The sequence below is a fragment of the Papaver somniferum genome, chromosome 2, assembly GCF_003573695.1.
Source record: "Papaver somniferum cultivar HN1 chromosome 2, ASM357369v1, whole genome shotgun sequence".
Lineage (NCBI taxonomy): Eukaryota > Viridiplantae > Streptophyta > Magnoliopsida > Ranunculales > Papaveraceae > Papaver > Papaver somniferum.
Window position 1 is genome coordinate 191872036 of NC_039359.1, and position 25840 is coordinate 191897875.

Consider the following 25840-nt stretch of genomic DNA (forward strand, 5'->3'; position numbering starts at 1 on the left):
TGAAAGGAGAGATATTGTTGATTTCTTACATATGGAGTTGTTTGAATTTCCTGATAAGTACTTGGGATTGGTTCTGAATCCAGAGAGGGTTAAATCTCATCAAGTTTAGGGAATGATAGAAATGATGCAAAAGATGTTAGCAGGATGGATGGGTAATTTATTTTACTTCTCACCAAGATTAACTCTGGTAAAGTTTGTTCTTTGTAGCATACCGATTTATAACATGTCAGTGTATAAGTGGCCAAATCTTGTTAAAGGAGAGTGAAAGGATTATTAGAAACTTTATGTGATCTGGTGACCCTTCACTGAAGAAGCTTATTTTTATTAAATGGGATGAAGTGTGTGCTCCAGTAGTTAAAGGTGGTCTTGGAATCAGAAGATTGGAAGTTGTCAATAAGGCATTGCTAATGAAGTTGCTTTGGAAAATTGATATATGAAGGCTAAATAAAAAAATAAGAAAAGGTGAATGGATTACTTTTTGTAGACAATCATCCATAAGGTCAGGATTAAATGGGTTATCAATGATATCGAGGAAGGGAGCAGACGGTTGGTGGGAAAGGGTAAAAATATATCTGTTTACAAAGATAAATGGGTAAAAGAGTATGCTCTTATTGAAAACATACTGATGATTTGGTACTCCAACATTAGGACCGGAAGGTGGATAATTTGATAGTTAATTGTGAATGGCTTATTTCAAAGGTGATGTTAAATATTTTTAGTATAGGGGAGCTTCCAGTCTTGGGAGTGGAGGATGACAAGAAATTTTGGGCATCATATCAAGTTGGTAGATTTACCGTTGCAAATGATATGCACCTAATTAGAAAAAACTATCTACCAGTTTTGTAGCGTTGCTAAAATTTCTCGTGGGCCTTAAACCCGAACTCAACTCGTTTGAGTGGGCAGCTAGAGTTTATATTGTGCTCGCTTGATCCAAATATCAGGTGTGTATATCAACAGAGAATTCCCTAAACCAAGTTTGGGGTTCTTAGCTAGATGCTAGATGGTTGTCCCATTAGTGAAATTTATGTGCCTAATTAATAGGTGTTGTAGAAAGCTCTAGAAAATAATCGAGCATGCGTGACACATTTCTGCATGAGCAGCTAGCTAGATATATTTTTATCTCTTTATCTTCTTTTCAAAACAAATTCCTGGAAATCAGTCTCCTTTCTTCTCTTACCTTGTTATCCCACCATTTTTCTTCCCCTCATTTTTACTGATTTTCAAACCAGCTAGCTAAAGGAAGGTTAATGGTTTTCAATTGCAAATTCTAGCTCAACCCACACTCCAAATTTCGCGGAATTTGTGTTCTACAAAGGTAGGAGATTTCTTCTCTTGGATTAAATTTTCAGTACCAACTATTTCTGCCATAATTTGATTCAAATATGCTTTTCTGTCATTTGTGTTGATGTTTCATCTACTTCCATTTTTTTGAAATGTGCAATACCTTCTAAATGTTAACCATTCACGCAATTGGTAAATGATTTATTTGACATTCTTTAATGACCATGAATTTAACGAATTTTGGTTCAAAATTTGTCTTCAAAAATGATCCCTGATGTTGATGGCCTGGTGCAGCCACAACCTTGTTTGAGAACTCTTTGTTCTCTGTGTTTTAACCCTTGCATGTTCAACTGTGATTAGTCCCAAGTGTTACGAATGATTTATGAAATATTAGAAATGCTATGCAACTATTAAATTTGATTTACATCATAATTCAAGGTTTCTACAAAACTTTTAAACTAACCCCTCTGATTGTTTGTTAAAATGACCCAATGAGGTTTGTGTTTGAAATCTCCAATTATAGCCAACAGTTAAAGTCATTTTGTAGATTCTTTTTCTTATCTTTCCCTTCTCACTACCGTATAACTCATAATTTGATATTGTTCGCCAAGTTCTTTAGCTCAGTTGTAACCAAAACAAACCAAAGTGAAGTTATTTTAGTTTTTGAGAAACTCAAAACTTAATTAAACCATGATTCTTCCTTGATTTCTTAACTGTGCTTTGCGTCCTGTGTTAAGGATTATTTGTTTTGTACGGATGAACCAATTTCATCAGTTCCACTTTCTTGTTTTCTCTCTTTCGCTTTTTGTTAATCTATTTGAGCTCATTATCATCTCATGAAAACCTTGCACCTAATTTATTAATTGGTTTTGTGGCACCGAATGTCTGTTTTACAATCCCATTTTCTGCAACTCAGGATAAAATATGTTACTGCCTTATCATTTATATCCTCATTTTTTATGGAATGCCATGTATACATTCAATTGGAGTACTTTTATTTCTGAATTATGTACTGGATTTAATGTGCATTGTGAGTGTTTCCGTTTTTATGAACAATCCTAAATAGGAAACTAGACGAAGGTTTCATCATCAGACAAACGAGGAGTTAACAGACAAACGAGGAGTTAACTATTTGAGAAAGTCTTTGGTTAAACTCATCAAAGGTTTCATCATCAGACATGCGAAGGTTTTCCCAGTCAGAAGCTAGATTTTGAAGCCTTGCTTCTTTCTCTGCGGCATTCCCTTCGAATACGGCTTCTAAGATATCCCAAGCATCTTTAGACTTATTACACGTAGTAACGTGGTACTGAAGATCTGGGGTAATGGCGTGGATGATCGCATTTAATCCTTCTGAATTTTGATTTGCAACAAGAATCTCAAGATCATTATAATCACCAATATTCTTTTCAACAGTTACACCGTCTACTGTAACTGATGGAAGATCATAGCCATTAACAATACGAACCCGTGATTGAAAATCTCGTGCTTGAATGAAAGAACGCATAGCAAATTTCCACCATAAATAGTTCGTGCCATCGAAGACTGGCGGTACGTTTATCGAGATAGCACCTCTGTCTATAGAATCAGATTGCTACAAACACAGACTTATGAGGTCTTAGCGTGTTTGTCAACTCTGATACCAATTGGGGTCTAACAACCACACCCAATATTTCGTTTGGTAATCTGAATAGACAAACTCCAATATACTTTCAAGAGAATCAACTAGACAGTTAGACTCAATCTATAAAAAGTATATCAAAGAGTTTTATATCTCTATCTCTTGATTCAATCCGCAATCAGCAAATACGGATTTGCGAGCCTGATTGAATATAAGCGGATTAACTTGAACGGTACCAAAAACCAATGTTCAAGTGTCAATCAATTCACTCAACAACCCTAAGACCGGATACAAAAACTGATTGATCTTAACGTACAACCTGTGATATCTCTGTTATATAAATAAAATATAATGCGGAAAAGAAATAACACAGATACCAGAATTTTGTTAACGAGGAAACCGCAGATGCAGAAAAATCCTGGGACCTAGTCCAGAATGAACACACACTGATTATAAGTTGTTACACCAATTTCCTACTACCTATTCGGACTAGATGTAATACCTTCTTCAGTACTTGTAGAACTCCTAGCAGAATACCGATTCTCTTTAGAAATTCTTCACACAAATCTTCTAGCAGAACCCGAGGCTCTCTTTAGAAGATACCACAACACGATTGATGTGATTCAATATTTTGTTTGCACAAAACACCGGTTTGATTTCCCTTTAGATATGAATCAAGGTTTTGGAAATCTTGTGTTTATTTTGATAAAAAAAATTACTAGGTAAAAGTAATATCAAAACAAACTCGTAGATTAGGGATTATTATACTCTTCAAAAATAGGAAGAGAAACCTAATAACTCTACAACAAGAACAACTAGAATAAATCTAGAGATATCTTGTTTAAAAATCCTCAAGAATTTTACGAGATGCCTCAATAGAAGTATTTCTTTCTAGTCTCCGATTTCGACTAACAAGTGTTGGTATACGATCGGAAACTGAAATCTATCAAAACCTAGGGTTTATGATCAACAACTCTTGAATGGTTCTATATCAGAAGAGAAAACCTTAGAATAGACAAGAGGTGAAAAACCTAGATTACAAGTTGTATAATCAATCACGAAGATTTAATTCAACTTGGCTTTGTGATCCCCAATACAAAGACTTTATCTCACTCTTGTTCATGAAGAACAGAAGACATGAAGAACAACCTGCAAAGTTTACGCTTATTTTTCAAAAGGGATGATCAAACATGTAAACTCACGAACCCTTTATTTATAATGAACAATAGCTTGGAAGCTAAGCAAAGCTATTTTTCTTTTTCAAGACTCTCCTAAATATGGGAGTCTTTCCTAAGTTACAAATACAACTGGAGTGCACGTTCGTCGCACGTCGGCAAACATTAAATTATATGCATTCTCCATGTTCGGAAAACATGACAGGCTGAAACAAAATTAGTTATAATCGTACAGTCAAATAGAACAGCAAAATTATATACGGTCATTGCTACTGGTCGAATGAGTTGTGTATTCTACATCCTTAACCTTAACACCCCACACCATGTGAACATACAATTGTAGGTTTTGCATCTAAGCCTTAGCCTAATACCCTGCATTGAGAACTCACCAATCTTCCTAGCTCTGCTCACCATATACAGACGACTGCCAAGTAAAAAATGCAGAACCCTACTCTTGATTCACTTGCTCTGCAAACTCAAAAATATAGAAATCATGCATAAATTCAAATTTATCTTTGCGACTTATATCAGATCATAAGTTGCGGACTACTGTTTCTCTATCTTCTTCGAGCCCCAACAAAGTCTGACAATCATTGCATTTTCGCATTAGGATATGATGACCAGCAGCTGCAGCGTCTCTTCAGCTTCCATTTCCTGGTCAGATTCCGACGACTGGACATACATTCACATACCACATCATGTCGCATAAAACTGTTGGAGCTCTAGCCATCGATTCCAATCTAGTAAACTTCAAGTATTTTCTACATTTATTCATAGCTACTGTAAGTAAAAGAGTATCACAGATGTAAATAAAGTCAACAAATGTCACACAAAATATTGAAGTTTACTGCAGAAAACTTCGCACTTTTGACATATATATGTACATATATACGGTCTAAAGTATACTAAATCTTGCCAAATCAAAAGATTCAAAAGTAAAATTTAAGAACACCAAACAAATTTATTGAAACACCAAACGCATTTGCTAAAGATGTACCTTCATGCATATAGTCCTTCATATCCTGTATGTAGGGGAGGCTAGTAAAGTTTTTGTAAGAAAGTTCTATTAATTGGCAGTATTTGGACCATTGTATAAAGAATCATTATTCTACAATGGAAGGGGTCGAATTCGTACTTAGAACATACCTCTATGTGTTGGTCTCAATTCCATAAACCCAAAGGAATGTTCATCGACATTCTCCAATGAAGGTTCAACTTTTCTTTGGCAGCTCTATATTGATTACGATGACACTCATGTTCTATTGACATCTGCTCCTCCGTCATATTTAGCCGGTGGCTTCTTTGTGGAACAGGGTTCCTTTCTCATTCAGCGACCAACCTTTCTTCACACATGTTTTGTCTCCGAATTACAAAGCATGGGCGTGTGGTTTCCATCTGTTTCAATAATTGAACCTGAGTTGTGTTTGTTAGTGATAAATAGAAAAGTTATCACTAACAACTATCAGTACAACTAAAAACAAATACTAAGAACCTAAATGCAGCTTTTGCAGACATACAGTTTGGTAGTGGCACTCATCCTCTCAGATAAAGATACCGAAATCCTCCCTGCCAACAGAAATATTATTTTTTCTAATTCCTAATAGTATGTGGCACGGAGCCTAGCTATGATAGAGTATTGTTGTAAAGACGGAAATGTACCAATATTAAAAGATGAATAATTGACTTGATCACAGATAAAGCAGTACACATAAATCATGTTGGTCGATATAGAGAATCGCATGTTTTCTAACTTATATATCTATATCAGCATAATAATGCAAAACAGAGTTGTGCCATACTGACATCTAGGGTGAGTGGGGTCATATGATGCATATTGTGCCTAGCTACCACATATAAATCATTTTGCTAGTGAATAAGTGCGAACTACAGACGGTACTATATGCCTCTAAGTTGTAACCTTACTCTACTGTAAAACCCCATCATCAGAGACAAAGTTAAATTTATCACATCACATAAAATAGCAATCAGATTGCATATTAATGAAATCACTAACACCTAATATCTAAATTGCATACCAAACTACACATGCCAACCCAAATTGGAAACCATACAATTACTGTCCAAACACAAATGTACCTATTTATTTTTCCCTAATTGAGAAACCCCTAATTCCAAACAATCTAATTTAGAAAATCCCCTAATTTCCCCTATTTTGTTGTCTTGGTTTGGTTCAGGGGAAACCCTATTCAAGTAAAAATCAAATAAGTAAGAGTTTGGAATTACATACCTTATGAAGAAGATGAAAAATCAACCAAATTGAAACTAATTAGATAATCTCTGAACCACCATTCTCCAATTAAAAATAGATCGATTGATTTATTTTTTGAAAGCAATCTATAAGTTGAGTTCTGGAGTTTTCATGGAAGATGTGAGGGAGAAGAAGTTAAAATCTTTGGCGCGAGATAGAGTTGATGATGGATACGAAACATGTTAATGGAGAAGGTGAGCGAGAAGACGAAGCTAAACTCTTTGATGTTATCGATTTCTGTTGTGACTGAGAAGAAGAAGTAACGAAAAAATAGGGGTATTATCGAAAAGTAACGAAAAAAAAAGAGGGGCATGGTCGGAAAGTAACGAAAAAATGTCACTGAATTTGTTTTCTCCATCAAACGGTTGTCATTAAATGTTTAGGAAATCCAATGGCAGTGGTGAGTTAATTTGTTGACTTTTCAACTATGGTTGCGCTCATTGGAGTGGGGTGGGGGCAGATTATGCATAAATAATTAATTAATTAGTAAATATTTATTTATGTGAATAAATCACATTCTAACTTAGGCAGAAATTAAAAGTTATCACAAACACTTTAATATGGTAATCAAATACGTTTGGATCAATAGTCATCTTGTTTAGACAAGGAAACATCAACAATTTGACCAAAAATAGCTTTTAGTCACGTAATTGGACCCAAGTCCATGAACTGTTACAAACAGCCCATGAATTGTTTTCTACTAACGAACTTTAATAAATCACTCATAACTTCATCGTTATAACTCGGAATTGAGTGATTCTTGTCTCGTTGGATTCGTAAGCTCATTAACTATAACATGAGATTCTTTATAAGGATGAAGGTTATTGTCTCCAAGGTCGTGAATCAAATATCCTCAAATATATATACATAAATATACATTTACTGTCATCGGAATTGTTCCATAGAGTGAGCATATATCTTGATAGATTAGAAAGGTAGAATTGAACAAGAATCCAAATGAAATCAATCACATACCTTTGATGATGAAGTACTTGTTGATGTCTTCTTGTAGCCTTCAATCTTCAATCTTCATCCTTTAAGGATAGCTTCAATTCAACTTCTTAGACCAAATCTAGTCCGAAGCTATCTTTAGTATGCTAAATCAAGAATGCATTTTGGCAAGTAAAATTGACAACTAACTTGACATACCAACGCTAGTGGGTTCAACCGAGCAGTGCTCTAACAATAGCCAACAATTAAAGTCATTTTGTAGATTCTTTTTCTTGTCTTGCCCTCTCACTACCGTACAACTCATAATTTGATAGTGTTCGCCAAGTTCTTTAGCTCACTTGTAACCGAAACAAACCAAAGTGAAGTTATTTTAGTTTTTGAGAAACTCAAAACTTAATTAAACCATGATTCTTCCTTGATTTCTTAACTGTGCTTTGCGTCCTGTGTTGAGGATTATTTGTATCGTACGGCTGAACCAATTTCATCAGTTCCCCTTTCTTGTTTTATCTCTTTCGCTTTTTGTTAATTTATTTGAGCTCATTATCATCTCATGAAAACCTTGCACCTAATTTATTAATTTGTTTTGCGGCACCGAATGTCTGTTTTACAATCCCATTTTCCGTAACTCAGGATAAAATTTGTTACCGCCTTATCATTTATATCCTCATTTTCTTTATAGTTCTGTTTATGATGTATACATATGTTATGCACAACAAATCACTCGGTTACCAGCCCTTGGAAACATTTTATGGAATGAAATGTATACATTGAGTTGGAGTACTTTCATTTCTGAATTATGTACTGGATTTAATGTGCATTGTGAGTGCTTCCGTACTTATGAACAAGCCTAAATGGGAAACTAGAGGACTCTATTTTAGAAATGTTAGGCCTTAATTGACCCTCCACCTACGGGTGGCAACCCGGAAGACCATTAACTGTAACGTAGCTTGTATCTGACTACCCTGACATCAGCGTTGGGCAAAAGAATAGTAGAGTCACTTTAACTCGATTTACAATTAATTTCAATATGAATTTCAATTGGGTAAAGCTTTTCATTTTGTACATTATTTTTAGCTGCTGTTCTTGTCCATTTCTTTATGTTTCGCAGGTACGAAAACTTTTGTAACCCCTACTGCGTTGTGGCTCACTCCTTTTAGTTTTCCTTTCCATAGAACACGAAAGGAGCTTGCAGCAGTAAGCCGGGGAGCATACGGCAGGCCTTTATCTTGTCAAAAGTTAGTATTATGTTGTCCATAAATGTATATCACGGGGATGGATTTGGGGTAGTCTTATTTTTTTTATGAACCATGATCTTGTCATATTTTGTTGTACAAAGAAAATGTGAGAATCTTATTTGCTGGTTATGTTTTGTATAATACTTCCTTTTAAGGACATAATTAAATGGCTCTTGTTAGACTCACATGTATTATGTTGCCGTCGAACATTACTTTTAAATTGTCGTGTATTTAGTGTATTTAATGAAAATGCTCATTTGTTTTCCTTTTCCTTTTTATAAAACTCTTATCTATAAATGTATTTGTACGTATGATGTAGCTTGTGAATCTAAGCATCTATTTTTGTTCTTGTTTCTTACACAATGTTGTTTAGCTTAGTGTCCCTTTATTAACCTCATATACTTCTTGTGGTAAAATTAAAATCCTCACTTTCCCTTATGAATCTGTTGATCACCCTTTAGCTTCTAAGGGTATAATTTTCTTCACCAACTCATTTCAGATTTAGCTTTCTGGTAAGGGTACTGAGGTTTTTTTTTATTATTTATTTAGCTTGTGTCGGCTAAGCTTTTTAGTTTGGTTTTTAAAAAGAAATATTAATGTATTTAGTGAGTTAACAAAATTTGTGTCTAGTTAAAATGAGGCTAACATTTACAAGTTTGTGTTAGATTAAGTTTTAAACTATAATAATCCCTAAGTTTCACATTGAGTTTGAATTCCATACCTTGTTATCCTTTTCGAATCTGGCCTATATCACTTACTGTTGCTTAGTTTTTTTTTTGTTTTTTTTTAAATGAACGTATATTTTTATTTAGTTTTCGAGTGACACCGGGGGACTTAGCCTTGCTAATGGGCTGAAAACCAACCTATTAGGAGGAAGTTTTCCCGTCTGTTATAAGTTTCATGGGCTAGAAAACGGAATTCATGCATTCATCCTTATATTTCAACTAACATGTGGAAGATTTTAAGAGGAGTTTGTGCAATTGAGGAAACAGTCAGGAAAAAGTCTTTTTACTGTTATAAAATGATACTTATGTGATAATGATCACGACTCAATGGATCACATTCTTTGGCACTGTGAGTTTAGTGGAAAAAAGTCGGCATTGACTTGGTGGGATATTTCTTTTATTGAATCATGTCAGTTTTCAATATATTTTGAACTTAGTGAAAAAAAGAGTGTTGCAGTGAGAGAAGTCTGGTATATTAGTTATTTTCTTGTTATGGTGGAACTTTGGTTTACTATAAATAATAGGATGCATGAGGGTGAAATGCCTAATTCTGAAATGTCGAAGAAGAAACTACCGAGCTCCACAAAAGGGTGCAACGTGAGAATGAATGGGACTATATGGGGTTGAGTATATGATCTGCAGATTTTTCTTACTTTTTTTGTAATAAATGAATTAAATCACAAACTAGTACAATCAAGGAGTGTTTTTTCAGATTGCTTAACCATAATTAAGTTCTAATATGTTGTGGCAGTGCATCTAAAGGAAATCCAGGCCTAGATGGTTTTGTCTTCATTAGTAGAAGTAGTGATGGCTGATGTATAGGTGCAACACCTGATGTATTAGGGGTAGCCACAAACTATTTGGCCAGGTATGGCCTTGATTGCTGCTGGTGAATTGGCTGTCAGACAACAGTTTGTGGATGTTTGTTTCAGTATGGATTCCAAGATTCTGTTGATAGATTTTATATCTAGCAAGAGCAATTGGATAATTGTGAATAAATGGCACAATACTAAGTCTTTTCTGGTAAATATATCATTCAGGAATCCATTTCGAGAAATCAATTTCTCAACGGATGAAATGGTAAAACAAAAAAAGAGTTTTACTTGTATCCTATTAATAAAAATCCATCCATACAATTTTGGACGCTAAAGATAATTAGAAAGACTATTAGCTTGTCATCCCATTATTTGTGGTTCTTTGAATAGAAATATATTTGGTTGATAATAGAGACTTTTTATCGGTTTAGGTTACTTATTTCTATTGGTTGAATAGAATTAAAAAGAAGTTCACCTGTCGTGAGAATATAAATTTTCTACAAGTGGTAACACAACCTAAGATCAATATTTTCATAAGAATGCGACCGAATTAGATCAATTAGCATGCTTAAGATCACCATAGCCAGGTGTAATTGGCCATGTAATGGGTATTTCTTTTCCTTTAGGCCATTTATGACATGTGTTTGAATATTCATGTCATATATATGACCATTAATATAGTAGTACGTTGTTGGAGCTTAGCTTGTTAGGCTTCCAACTAGTAAATGTAATACTCTTTATCTAATAATAAATTAATATTTAATAAACTCTCTTAAATAATAGTTTATAAAAAAAATTAATAACTGATTTATTTTATAATTTCAAGAAAAAAAAACACTTCAAAACATTGAAACAAATTAATTTACTTTTAAACTTTAAATAGTAATCATTCCTCCTTCGGTTTAAGGGATTTTTCCAAAATAGAAATAAAGAAAAACTCACATATATAAAAAAAAAAAAAAAAATTAGATGTTAACAAAAAATAAAAATATTTTCCAAATACTTTTTATTTTATTTTTAAAAAGAAATCAGTTCTTTTTTTAATAATAAATAAATAATTTTAATTGACTGATCAGTTAGCCTCCTGATTGGGACCGAAATATGTTTGGAAAATGTTGAGGATTTACTCAAATAATAAATAAATAATTTCTTATTTTTATGATTACTTTGTATTAATTTTAGACTAATATATGTTGAGGTCTCAATTAATTGGTACTAAGTCTCTTAAGTTACGTGATAGCAAAGAACATCTAACTATTGTTGTGTTGATAAAATCCACCAAAGGTTGGTCAATGTAATTTGATAATGAAGGGAGTTATAAATCATACTGCCGTCGGATTTCTTTGTCTGGAATAATATTGGGATGGTCGGATGTAGTATTTGTCTCTCAAAATATTATCCGTTCGTCCAAATCTCAAAAACTCATGATGTTTTGTATTATAGATAGTCATTTGGGTTTGTTTTTTGCTTTTTCTTTTGCTTTTTCAGTCTTGACTTATTGTCATGATTTTTTTGTACCTCTTGAGTTTTAATGTTTAATACAAATTTAAGATTAATCAAAAAATAGAAATAAAGAAAAGGTAAATCTAGGCATTTCTTCGACTGTTTTGGTCATAATTTCTTCGTCTGATGTCGGAATCACCACATTCTTTTTGCGTTCAACTCGTATTTTCATGTTTTATAATATAGAGATAAAAATTTGTGGGTTTTTATAAAAATCCAAATATGATTATTGAATCAGTTAATATAGGCATTAACGTATACCGATTGTTGTTGATGTTCTTCATATTTGATGAACATCAATAATAGTTCCACAACAACCGATTCTGGTGGAGTTTCAGAAAAACTTGATGAGGAAATTTCAAAAATTAATAGTTAAATCATTTATGAATCCCTCTAAGAAGGAACAGGTTAAAGAGATTTAATCACTCGAATTGTTTATCGTGAAAATATTGAAAAACCTAAAAGAAAAAAAATTGAATTGTTCCTTGGGATTTAGGTGATTATCATGGAAATTGAAAAAGAAGTAGGTTTTAATATTTTGATTAAAGGTTGTTAATATAGATGATTTAGGTTTTTGTATTTGTTTTAGATAAGTAGAATTATTAAAGTTAGTGTAGAGAATAGTTTAGTATTTTTATACATTTTAGACACCATGTATCTCCTTATTTAGTTTTTTTTTTTGATGAAAACAAAAATTATATTAATCAAGAAATATAGTACAACATGTTTCAAATCTCATTTTTATCAAAAACATTGGAGATAACACTAGATTTTAGAATCCTGTGCTGAATGTGAGAGAACTTGTGCCGAAGATGCTTTACTCGAGCTTCTTTTGCTATGCGGTCCGCTGCAAAGTTATATTTCCTATTTATATACTTTACCTGGGCTTGTGGAAGTTTCTTCAGAATTGTGGTCACTTCTTGTATGGTGTTATCCGCAATCCAAGGAGAGTCTTTGCAAGACTTGTTGATAGTCTCCACCAAATTTTTGCAGTATGTTACTATTGGGACAGTGGATAATATATTTTTACTTAACCATGAAGATGCCTTTAGCAAAGCTTTTGATTCTTCATGAAAGGCAGAGGAGGCGCACTCTGAACTAGCTTCAATATACATAAATGTTTCGCAATCCACGGAGTAAAGTAAAAAAGCATATCCCATGGTCGAATCCTCTTTTTTGAAAGCCGCGTCAATAAATATTATCCAATCCGAAGATAGGTCAGACTATTTCTCTTTGGGATTATTTCTTATTTCTATCTTCATTAAGTTTTGGACCCTTTCCTGAGTATTCTGGTTTAGAAATTTCTTGATTTGCTCCATAAGGTGAATAGGGTTCGGGTTTATTTTCTCAAAAACTACCGAGCATCTGTGCTTCCAAATGAACCAGGATATAATAGCTATTTGATCCGATAGTTGATTGAAATCTTGGTCTGTGATCCACTCTTTTACCCAATTTTCCATAGAGTCCGAAGTAATTCTAGCGTTCACCGCTTCTAGAGAAAGACCAAACCAAATTGCTCTTGCAAAGGGGCAAAAGCGAAAAAGATGTTGTTCTGATTATTGCTCTTGGGAATTACACATTGGACACTCTGTGTTTATGTCTGAATTATGCGCCCCAAGTCTTGAGTTAGTTGGAAGTGCTTTCTGAACTAATTTCCAGACAAATAAATTTACTATTGGGATTACTTGGATATTCCATATTTTTTGCCAGGGAAAAGAAGTTAATAAATTACTCTCTTGATCTTGGTTTATGAGAAAGTTATAAACATTTTTTGCCGAAAAGGTTCCTGAATGATGATGTCTCCATCTGACTTTGTCTTGTTCTTGTCTTTTCGGAGTAATAGCCAGGATCTTCACTTTTATTTCTGAATCAAAATAAGTATCAGGTTTTTCTTGATCACATGTATCCTCGGGAGTGATCAACTCATTTACCCTTTGTGGAACCGGTTCTTGAATATTAATGGGATTCTTAATGATCTCTGTGCTAGGAATCCATCTGTGTTCCCAAATTTTTGTGGAAGCTCCATTTTTTACTTGCCAGATAAAATTGCCTTTAATGAGATCCAAACCTTTTTTTATACTAGTCCAAATCCAAGATAATTTGGAAGATCTAGAGAATTCTAGAGGATGAGAATTTGAGAAGTATTTAGCTTTGAGAAGTTGAGCCCAAAGTTGTCTTGCTCTGATATGAGACGGCTAGCTAGTTTAGTAAGTAGAGCTATGTTAAACTGGTGCGGATTCTTGATTCCAAGACCTCATTGGGATATAGGCTTGCAAATACTGGCCCAAGCCCTAATAAATCCTCCTTTGCTTTTGGGCTTGTCTCTTTTCCACCAAAAATCTCTTTGGATTTTGTCCATCTGATCTAGCGTTTCTTTAGGAAGAGCTAGCACTTGCATTTGGTAAGTTGGATAACCTTGAAGAATGGATTTTATTAGAACTGTTCTGCCAGCTTGATAGAGCAATTTAGATTTCCAGCCTTGAAGAGTGGCATAGTATTTTTGTAATAGAGGTTCAAAATTTTCTTTTCTATTTTTATTGAAGAAGAGAGGAGTTCCCAGAGATCTATCATTTTTTGTCATTGAAGGAACTTTTAGAATTCTCGTAATGATTTTCCCATGTTTTGGATGAATTCTAGGACTGAAGTAGATACCGGATTTCTGTAGGTTGACCATCTGTCCCGTTATCTCCCCAAATCTTGATAAGATGTCTAATAAAAAAATTTCCTCACCTAGTTAGCTTTTGTGAATAGAAAGCAATCATCTGCGAAAAAAAGATGAGAGATGTTCGGGGCATCTTTATTAATTTTAAGGCCCGAAATTTTCTTTTCAGAAACTGCTTTTTCTAGGAGTCTAGAAAGAATCTCCATGCATATTAAAAATAAGTATGGAGAAAGTGGGTCACCCTGCCTTAGACCTCTTGAAGTGGTGAATTTCGGACCCGGGGAACCATTAAGGAGGATAGAAAAAGAGGTGGTTGAAATGCATTGCATTATAAGCTTTACCGTATCACCAAAACCTAGTGCTGATAAAGCTGATTTGATGAAGTTCCACTCCACTCTGTCGAAAGCTTTAGAGAGATCTAACTGGCGAAATATCCTTTTATGGCTTTTGAGTTTTTCATTGAATGAATAAGCTCATGAGCGATGATAATGTTATCCGTGATTTGTCTCTCTGGCAGAAAGGCTGATCGATTTGGAGAAATTATCTTGTTTAGGATTGGCTTTAGCTGGTTTGCTATAATCTTAGATATGATCTTGTATATTGTATTACTCAGGCTGATGGGTCTGAAATCTGATGGGGTTTGTGGAGTGGATATTTTAGGTATCAGAGCTACGAATAAATAGTTCAATTCCGGATTTTGGTTTCCGGTTTTCAAAAAATCTTGAACTGCGTGAATTATATTCGAACCCATTATATCCCAATTAGCTCTGAAGAAGCCTGGTTGAAACCCGTATGGACCTGGCGCTCCCCACTGGTTCATGTTGGAAATTGTCTTCCAAATTTCTTCTTTTGATGGGATAATTATTAGGAAAGAATTTTCCTCTTTAGAGACGCAAGGTTCAATAAAGCTTGATAAATCTTCTACCAAATTGTTGTTATGCGAGGAGCCTATTTGAGTGAAGTGGTTGATCAAGAGGGTATTGATTTGGTCTCTATCTGAAATCCACAGGCCCGATGGTTCTCTAAGAGAGTTTATAGTGTTGATCCTTTTCCTATTTGTAGCTGTAGCATGGAAATACTCTGTGTTCTTGTCGTATTCTTTAAAAAATTTATCTCTTGATATTTGGTGGTAGTAATCATTTTTTATTTTGTACCATTTTCCTAGCTCAGCTTGGAGATTTCTTATTTTTTCTAAATTTTCGGAGTATTTTCCAGCTCTATGTAGGCTTTCAATCCTATTATTTATAGATTTTATATTTTTGTGACACATCTGAGTTCCATTGAGATAAATCCTCCTTACTTAGGTTGGGGAAAAAAATGATGGGCCTCAAATAAATTTTCTAGACCCCAAACTAGCAAGGTTTAAGATACCTAAAAATGCAGACCGTTTGCATGGAAGCGGTTACATATTCACACATTATTTACATATTATTTGTTCTAAACATACCGGGCACAAAAACAATTTCTAAACCGCCTCCTCACATCACACGTGAGACCCGTCCTGTGGGGATTTTTGGGCCCCACTAATGAGAGAGATGTGAGAGCCCGGTTTTTGTTCTGTTTTCCAGCTCGGTACGTTTAGATTTTTTGTTTACATATACAAACCTACCAAGTTTTCCTATACTACATAAGAAATCCTAGTTACAGGCTGGTTACTTGTGGGATAAATGTGTGTAACATGGGGCACAAACTGATACTGTGTTCGGTATCTTAGATGATAATAAATGAAGAACCAACTACTCAGGGGCGGAACTACAGCCAGACTAGGGCTGGCTTAAGCCACCCCTAGAAGCCCTAAAAGACTTATTTTTCACTATCTATTTTAGTTGGGCTGGTAAAATTAAGCCTAAATAGTAGGCTTAAGCCACCCAAAGGTAAAAGCCACCCTCAAATTAAATTTCCAGCTCCGCCACTGCAACTACTTATTTGATGATAAGCATATCCTTAAACTCATATATAAATTAATCATTCAGATTCCAAATTCAAAACTTTTATGTTTTAGTCTTAGTTTTGCAGACTTGTGTCTTGGAGAGAGAAAGCAAGATAACTAGATATCATGGAGAGTAATAGAATCCTAATGATTGATCAAGTCTGCATAGCTAAACTTAGGTATGAACACCATTATATCACATAACGATAATTATTATATTTATTCAACAAGATCGAGGTTTGTTAAATAATTTGATTAATTGGTAATAAAAAAACGAAATGAAATGAAATTCACGTAATTGAAGAGAGAGCAAGGGAGATATAATTCAAATTAGGTGGATATTTTGAGCAAATTAAAACAAAAAGCATGTGAGGATGCATGTGAAGGACCAATAAAACCAAAATCGAACCCTAAAAAAACTATATATACACCAATTCCATTTGATAATGTGTTTGAGTCCAACGACACCTATGTGATAGAAGTCTATTGAAACTTTAGATGCATATATATAGAGTTCAAAATTCATAATTAATACAAAAAGAACTCAATAAAAATCTAAAAGACAGTGAACTATGGATATCAAAACGAAACTCAAAGCCATAATGGAAGTCCAGAAGAATATACTAGAAGTAATCTATTGCATTTAGACATACAAATTTCAAATTTGGATTGTTAGTTAAAATAATTTATAACACTTCAGAAGTGAAAGAAAACTCATCACATGGATAATAGCTTATCAAAAAGTTATCCAGAGGCCACTGGATTTGTCTTTTTGCAAAAGATTCTTTTCAAGGTAAATACATGATCTAGAGACTAATGTCACCTGTAGCAACATATGTCCGGCATGCAGGGCGGTCTTATAGTTTTGGAGTGTCCTAGACGAACTTTACTTTTGAGGCATTTTTGCATGATACTAAGTCAAGAATTTTTAGTTTTGGAGATATATTTGCATACTGCTTAAAGCAATAATCTAGAATTAGCTTGGTGGCGGGAGGCCGTTGATTTTTTTTCCAGTTTTTTAGGTTAGATTTCGGGTCACCTATGAAAAACCGGGGGTATAACAACCACTACCAATAATTCGTTTGGCAATCTGTATGCACTAACTCTAATATATTTTCAAGAGAATCAACTAAACAGTCAGACTCAATCTTAAGAAAAGTATATCAAAGAGTTCTCTATTTCTCAATTCAATCCGCAATCAAACAAATAGGAATTTGCGAGCCCGATTGAATATAAGAAATAACTTGGACGGTATCAAAAACAATTATCCAAGTGTCAATCAATTTAATCAACAACCAAAGGTTGGATTCCCAATTGATCGAACTTACGCATAACCTGTGATATTTCAATTATAAAGATAAACAATATAATGCAGAAAAGAAATAACACAGACATTAGAAATTTTGTTAACGAGGAAACCGCAAATGCAGAAAAACCCCGGGACCTAGTCCATAATAAACACACACTGATTATAAGTTATTACACCAATTTACTACTACCTATTCAGACTAGATGTAATACCTGCTTCAGTTGTATTCAAGCACTTATAGAACTCCTAGCAGAACACCGATTCTCTTTAGGAATTCTTCTCAGATAACTTCTAGCAGAACACAAATTCTCTTTAGAAGTTATTCCCGAAAATCTTTTGGAAACAACAACACAGTTGATATTTTTCGATCTTTTGTTTTCACAAAACACCGATTTGATTTCCCTTTAGATGTAAATCAAGGTTTTGGAAATCTTGTGTTTGTTTCGAACAACTACCAGATAAAAGTAGAGATACCAAACAAACTTGTATATTAGGGATTTAACTTACAATCAATATGCGTACACACAAGGAGTCCGTGAACCTGATTTTCGTAAGTGAACTTGGGTGATTCCAAAGATCAATTTCCAAGTTAAGAAAACCTTAATAATTCTACAACAAGAACAACTAGAATAAATGTAGTGATATCTTTTTTAAAACTTCTTAAGGATTTTTACGAGATACATTAATCGAAGTTTTGTTTCTAGCTTCTTATTTCGACTAACAAGTATTGGTATACGATCGAAAACTGAACTCTATCAAAACCTATGGTTTATGATCAACAACTTTTGAATGGTTTTATATCAGAAGAGAAAACCTTAGAATAGACAAGAGATGAAAAATTAGAGCTGTCAACGGGCCAAGCTAGGGTCAACTCGGCCCTGGCTTGTCAACCCGTTGGCGGGTTAGGGTCAGTCCTAACCCTAGTACTATTCATCTATAAGCCCAAAATCCCAACCCTAGCCCGGGTTGGCTTGGTGGGTTCACGGGTTGGCTTTTTTTACTAAGCAACGCAAAATAGTATTTCTATTTACAAATAATTTAATTTTTCTGGTGCTAATTAATCAATTTATTCTGGATTTGATCTCTTTATTTTATTGATATGGAATGTGAAGGAATTGATGAATCTAAAATAATGGGAAGGATTTAATCACTAATTGTTATTTATTAATATGCACATAATAAGCGTAAAATGTGTTTTTTATTTCTTAGGTGTGGGCGTCTTTGATTTTATTGAATGTAAATCTGAAGTTATTGGTTGGCATTCAAGAGTAAATAAGATATAAATTTGAGATTATTGAAAAATCTAAAAATATTTTTGTGTTTCACATCAACCCTAAAACCAGACATATGAATATATGAGCATATACTCACGGGTTGGCGGGTAACCCGCGGGTTGACCTTAGCCCGACTTGTTTTATACTAGGGCTAGATATGCTAACCCTAACCCGGCTTGTTTAGCCAATGGGACAAGCCAAGCTGGGTAAAAACAAGCCAAGCTAGGTCCAACCCGCGGGTCAGGTTGAAAATTGACATCTCTAAGAAAACCCTAGATTACAAGTTGTATAATCAATCACGAAGATTAAATCCAACTCGGCTTTGTGATCCCCAATACAAAGACTTTTATCTCACTCTTGTTCACTAAGAACATAAGACATGGAAAACAACCTTATGAAGCTTACACAAATTTTCCAAAGGGGGTGAAAACGTGTAGCACTCACGAACCCTTTATTTATAGTGAAAGGTAACTTGAAAGCTACGCAAAGCTATTTTTCTTTTTCAAGACTCTCCTAATTTTAGGAGTCTTTCCTAAGTTACAACTCTTGCCAAAATAAATAAATAAATAATTAATTAGCAAATATTGCATTTATGTGAATAAATCACATTTTAACTTAGAAAGGAATCACAAACACTTTAATATGGTAATCAAATATGTTTGGAGTAATAGCTATCTTGCCTAGATAAGGAAACATCAAAAACATGACCAAAAATGGCTCCTAGTAACGTAATTGGGCTCAAGTCCGTGAACTGTTACAAACCGTTCATGGATTGTTTCCTACTAAAGAACTGCAACAATTACAGCAACACTTATAATTGTTACTTTAATAAATCACTCATAACTTCATCGTTATAACTCGGAATTGAGTGATTCTTGGCTCGTTGAATTAGTAAGCTCATTCACTATAACATGAGAACCTTTCTATTGAAAAAGGTTACTGCCAAAAAATTCTTGGCTCAAATAACCTCGAGTATATATACATAAATGTACATTTACCATCATAGGAATTGTTCCATAGAGTGAGCATTTGTTTCCATAGATTAGAAAGGTAGAATTGAACAAGAATCCAAATGAAATCAATTACCATATACCTTTTCTGATGAAGTCCTTGTTGATGTCTTCTTGTAGTCTTTAAACTTCATCCTTCAAGGATAACTTCGATTCTACTTCTTAGACTTAATCTAGTCCGAAACTATCTTTAGTATACTAAATCAATAATGCATTTTGGCAACTAAAATTGAAAACTAACTTGACATACCAACGCTAGTGGGTTCAACCGAGCAATTCTCTAACAGTCTCCCCTTTTGTCAATTTTAGTGACAAAACCATTTTACATATGGAATGTACTTGTTAAATGCCTTACAGCTCCAAAATCCGACATGCTTGATTTCCTTGGTTCTTCAACTATGCGTGTGTTCATCCTGAACTTTTTGAAGATCCATCATAGTATTATTATACAACATCAAAGTTCAATTGTATCACAACTTTGACAATAATACTGCGATGATATGTATCACTGCACCTTAGTCAATACTTTATCTCACAATGAATACCACTCCCCCTAACTACATAATGATCCATAAACCATATGTATATGTAGTGTGAACTACAAAATAATTCTCCCCCTTTTTGTCAACAAAATTGGAAAAGGTACGAAAATTAGTGGGATCCTAATGAAATTTCCATAGAGACACTTCATGACCAAAAAAGAAGCACATATCAACTTTTAGATGCAATCATATAGCCGAAACTAAATGCGTTGATCAAGGAGTTTATAAAGATATAAGATAACCCATATAATATTCCACATCCGCACTCCTCTCAAAGATATAGCAACTAAGCACAAGTTCATTTAAGAACTCTCCCCCATAAAAAGTCATTCCCGAAATAATCAACAAGAGTGACATTTCTCCAGGGATAGGAATTGATATGTTGGATTTTAGATTTCCCAAAAGGAGATACGAGCTAAGGACCAATCATTGAAAGTCTCTCATGAAATTGTGTTACTAAAACATAGAACTATCTCATGGTAATAATACACAATATGTAATCATGAAGATCAAGTATTGTGATCATTTTTTTTAAGATACAAACTTGTATAAACAATAATTGATATGCTTAAAAGGAAGAAAAACCTTTTTTCACAAGGATTTACACCAAGAATGGTTACCATAAGTGTGTGAAAAAGTTTCTTTGACAATAAAAACCAACATCCAATGGCTTTGATTATTGCTTCTAACCTGTTACTTAAGAATTTCAATCACAAATCAAGTTAGGTAATTAAGAATCATACACGTGGTATTTAGCCATATTCATCTTAACCATAACTAGTTCAAATGAGTCAAATTAAACTAGTTAGAGAGTTGTTCAATTGCTTAGATCTCATAGAAGTATACAAGACACAATAGAAGCAAATCGATTTTGATTCACTCGAATCAATTCATGAACATCATAGCCATGGTTTTCAAAAGATTGCATTCCTTATTATATAAATGTTTTAGTTCATGAACAAACCGATTTTATAAAGTAACCTACTTAAGTATGAAAACGTGTACGCATACTTAAGTACCCGGATTGAGTTTGTTTTTTACTTCCAAACTCCAGCAGAAATTCACGGACGTGAAATTTCCGCCAGTATGCGTACGGGTACGCATACTTACCCGGATTTCCAACAACCGCCAGTACGCGTATGGGTACGCATACTTTAGGTTCCCGGTTTTGGACTTTTACACAAATGTGAGAACACACTATGTTTATATCCAAACATGGCTAGTTGTTCTAAACTCTCATTTCAATCATTGAAATTTTCTTAGAGGATGTTAAAATAGTTGTTATCCACAAACTATTTTCATCAAAGCGATTTTCAAGTTATTGAAATAATCATTATGACTTTCGTCAAGAGTAAAGATGAACTTGATTAAAACGAAAGCTTACCCACACATATTTCGAGAAATATGTCAGCGAGTTAAACTCATCTCAAAACAATAAACTTTTCCACATATTCAAAAATTACCCAACATAATATGTGTGCCCCAATTCTTTTGCAATCCTCACCGCATTTACTAGGGCTTCTTGGTGAGGATGCACTTCCAACACAATCAGGTTGTGTTGAGGTAAACAAAATCTTTCTCACCACAGATATTCGAAACAAAATCATGCATGGACTCTACGAATTTAACAACTTCCTTGAAACTTTCAATAATTGTTCCATACCTTTTTAAAATGTTATCCCTTGTCGAATTCTTGTCTGGGAGATCCTTCTTAATAACACTCGTTATTGATCTTCTTTGGTACCCATTTCTGAGAAGCTTTTGGAGCAACATATTTCTTTTTCTCCCCAATATAATTATGAAACTTCTTTGGGGGTATACTGGAAGAACTGATATTATGAGACTCAGTTTTTCTCCAGTTTGGAACATCAGATCTTGTCATCTTAACAGAATCAAATCTGGTTTTATCTCGCTTAAGAAATCTGCAATTCCTTTGCAAGTGACCTGGTTTTCCACAATAAAAGAAATGTTTGGTAGAATGGAAAAAGTTATGTTTAGTGTTACCTGAATGTGTTTGTGCTTTCTTTGGAGCTTGACAAAATTTCCTCTTTTCATCGTCGACAGTTGGTAGAAATACTTCACTTTTGTCAACCGTGGAAGGTTTTGGTTTAGAAGAATCTTTAGCTCTGACAAATTTTACCTCTTTGAAAATACCAGGAGCGTATATTCCTTCATATCCCAATCCTCGTGTATCATGATGAATTCTACATGCTCCGAATATCGAGGTTAATTTTTCTAAGCTGCTATTTCTAGCCAAACTCTCTTTTAAGCTTGAGTTTTCTTCTTCCAACCTTTTGACCTTTTTCGAGCGTAATAACTAGATCATTCTTGGATGATTCACATTGAACTTTGAGATTTTCTCGTTCCGAATAAAATAACAAGTTCATCTTAATGTTCTCCAAGTTATCTAGCTTTTCTTGAAGAGTAATTTCCCGATCTCGACTTCCGGCAGTTTCTTCTTTAAGCATTCGTAATTCGTTGAGTTATTCTCTTGCACCAATATAATCAAGTTGGTCCTGCAAGTCTTTATTCCGACTTCAAAGTCTGTCATATTTAACTTTTTCACTGAAAATGATGCTTTCAGCTTTCGAGAGTTTCCGATGACATTCCTTAAGAAGATTATTAGCAACTGGATCTACATGGAACACTTCTTCGTCAGAATCAGAATCAGTATCCGAAAGAATTTTTTCAGAAGCTTATGCAACCTCGCCTGCGTACTCTTGGTGATCATAATATTCGGGTCCATCATCAAGAGTAGGCAAAGCTGCTGCATATGCCGATTGTTTACGGCTCCATCTAGGACATACTGAAAAAAGGTCCTCGAAACCATGACAGTTAATGCATTGTACATCATAATTAGGAGATGTTGCACCTTTAGAAAAACTCTTTTTCCTATCTCTCAAGATTTTTCTAAATTGTCTTGGAGTAACATCCTTAGCATCCGAAGAACCAAATTTATCCTTAGAGGATTCAGAATTGTTTGCAGCTTTAAACGAAATCACTTATTTTCTAGACCGGTGTTCATTATCAAAGATCTTTAACTTTCCAACAAGAGTATTTCTGGGGAGTGTAGAAATATCGTTTGCTTCTTCAGTGGCATGTTTCTTAGACTCGTATCTTGATGGTTTAGACCTGAGAATTTTGCACACAATAATTTTCTCAGGAGTAGTTCTTCCTAATGAATATGAGGAGTTAACTATTTGAGAAAGTCTTTGGTTAAACTCATCAAAGGTTTCATCATCAGACATGCGAATATTTTCCCAGTCAGAAGCTAGATTTTGAAGCCTTGCTTCTTTCTCTGAAGCATTGCTTTCGAATACGGTGTCTAAGATATCCCAAGCATCTTTAGACTTATTACAAGTAGTCACGTGGTGCTGAAGATCTGGGGTAATGGCATAGATGATAGCATTTGATCCTTCATAATTTTTCTTTGCAGCAAGAATCTCAAGATCATTATAATCACCAATATCCTTTGCAACAGTTACACCGTCTACTGTAACTAATGGAGGATTATAGCCATTAACAATACGAACACAAGATTGAAAATCTTGCGCTTGTATAAAAGCATGCATAGCAATTTTCCATCATAAATAGTTCATGCCATTGAAGACTGGCGGTACGTTTATAGAGATAGCACTTCTGTCCATAACAATCAGATTTCTTCAAACACATACTTATAAGGTCTTAGCGTGTTTGCCTGCTCTGATGCCAATTGAAAAAGCGGAGGTATAACAAACACTCGTAATAATTCGTTTGGAAATCTATATGGACTAACTCCAATATACTTTCAATAGAATCAACTAGACAGTCATACTCAATCTAAAGAAACGTATATCAGAGAGTTATATCTCTATTTCTCAATTCAATCCACAATCAAACAAATAGGAATTAGAAAGCCCGATTAAATATAAGAAATAACTTGGACGGTAACAAAAACCAATATCCAAGTGTCAATCAATTTAATCAACAACCAAAGATTGGATTCCCAATTGAATGAACTTACGCACAACATATGATATGTAAATTATAAAGATAAACAATATAACGCGAAAAAGAAATAACACAGACACCAGAAATTTTGTTAACGAGGAAACCGCAAATGCATAAAAACCTCAGGACCTAGTCAAGAATAAACGCACAATGATTATAAGTTGTTACACCAATTTCCTACTACCTATTCGGACTATATGTAGGACCTGCTTCAGCTGTATTCAAGCACTTATAGAACTCCTAGCAGAACACCGATTCTCTTTAGGAATTCTTCTCATATAACTTATAGTAGAACACAAATTCTCTTTAGAAGTTATTCCCGAAAATCTTTTGGTAGAACAAAGTTCTCTTCAAAAGATTCAACAACACAGTTGATATTTTTCGATCTTTTGTTTTCACAAAACACCGATTTGATTTCCCTTTAGATGTAAATCAAGGTTTTGGAAATCTTGTGTTTGTTTCGAACAACTACCAGATAAAAGTAGAGATACCGAAACAAAATTGTAGATTAGGGATTTAACTTATAATCAGTATGCGTACACACAAGGAGTCCGTGAACCTGGTTTTCGTAAGTGAACTTGGGCGATTCCAAAGATAAATTTCCAAGTTAAGAAAACCCTAAGAATTCTACAAGAAGAACAACTAGAATAAATCTAGAGATATCTTTTTTAAAACTTCTTAAGGATTTTTACGAGATACCTTAATCGAAGTTTTCTTTCTAGCTTCTGATTTCGACTAGCAAGTGTTGGTATACGATTGGAAACTGAAATCTATCAAAACCTAGGTTTTATGATAAACAACTCTTGAATGGTTTTATATCAGAAGAGAAAATCTTAGAATAGACAAGAGGTGAAAAACCTAGATTACAAGTTGTACAATCAATCACGAAGATTAAATCCAACTCGGATTTATGATCCCCAATACAAAGACTTTTATCTTACTCTTGTTCACGAAGAACATAAGACATGGAAAACAACCTTATGAAGCTTACACAAATTTTCCAAAGGGGATGAAAACGTGTAGCACTCACGAACCCTTTATTTATATTGAAAGGTAACTTGAAAGCTACGCAAAGCTATTTTTCTTTTTCAAGACTCTCCTAATTTTAGGAGTCTTTCCTAAGTTACAACTCTTGCCAAAATAATTAAATAAATAATTAATTAGCAAATATTGCATTTATGTGAATAAATCACATTTAACTTAGGAAGGAATCACAAATACTTTAATATGGTAATCAAATATGTTTGGAGTAATAGATATCTTGCCTAGATAAGGAAACATCAAAAACATGACAAAAAATGGCTTCTAGTCACGTAATTGGGCTCAAGTCCGTGAACCGTTACAAACAGTTCATGGATTGTTTCCTACTAACGAACTCTAACAATTAGAACAACACTTATAATTGTTACTTTAATAAATCACTCATAGCTTCATCGTTATAACTCGGAATTGAGTGATTCTTGGCTCGTTGAATTTGTAAGATCATTCACTTTAACATGAGAACCTTTCTAGGGATAAATATTATTGTCACAAAAGTCGTGGCTCAAATAA

General features: G+C 34.1%; 1 long non-coding RNA gene across 2 annotated transcripts; it reads right to left on the reverse strand.

Moving 5' to 3' along the window:
* Positions 1-4281: 4281 nt before the first annotated feature.
* LOC113350074 lies at positions 4282-6577 on the reverse strand. 2 transcript variants are annotated; one of them, XR_003360588.1, is made up of 3 exons: positions 6323-6577; positions 5221-5469; positions 4282-4835 (listed from the first exon to the last, which is right to left on the reverse strand). It is a non-coding gene; the product is annotated as an uncharacterized LOC113350074 (long non-coding RNA). The 2 variants fall into 2 exon arrangements; XR_003360589.1 differs by having other exon boundaries at positions 5221-5487.
* Positions 6578-25840: the final 19263 nt, after the last annotated feature.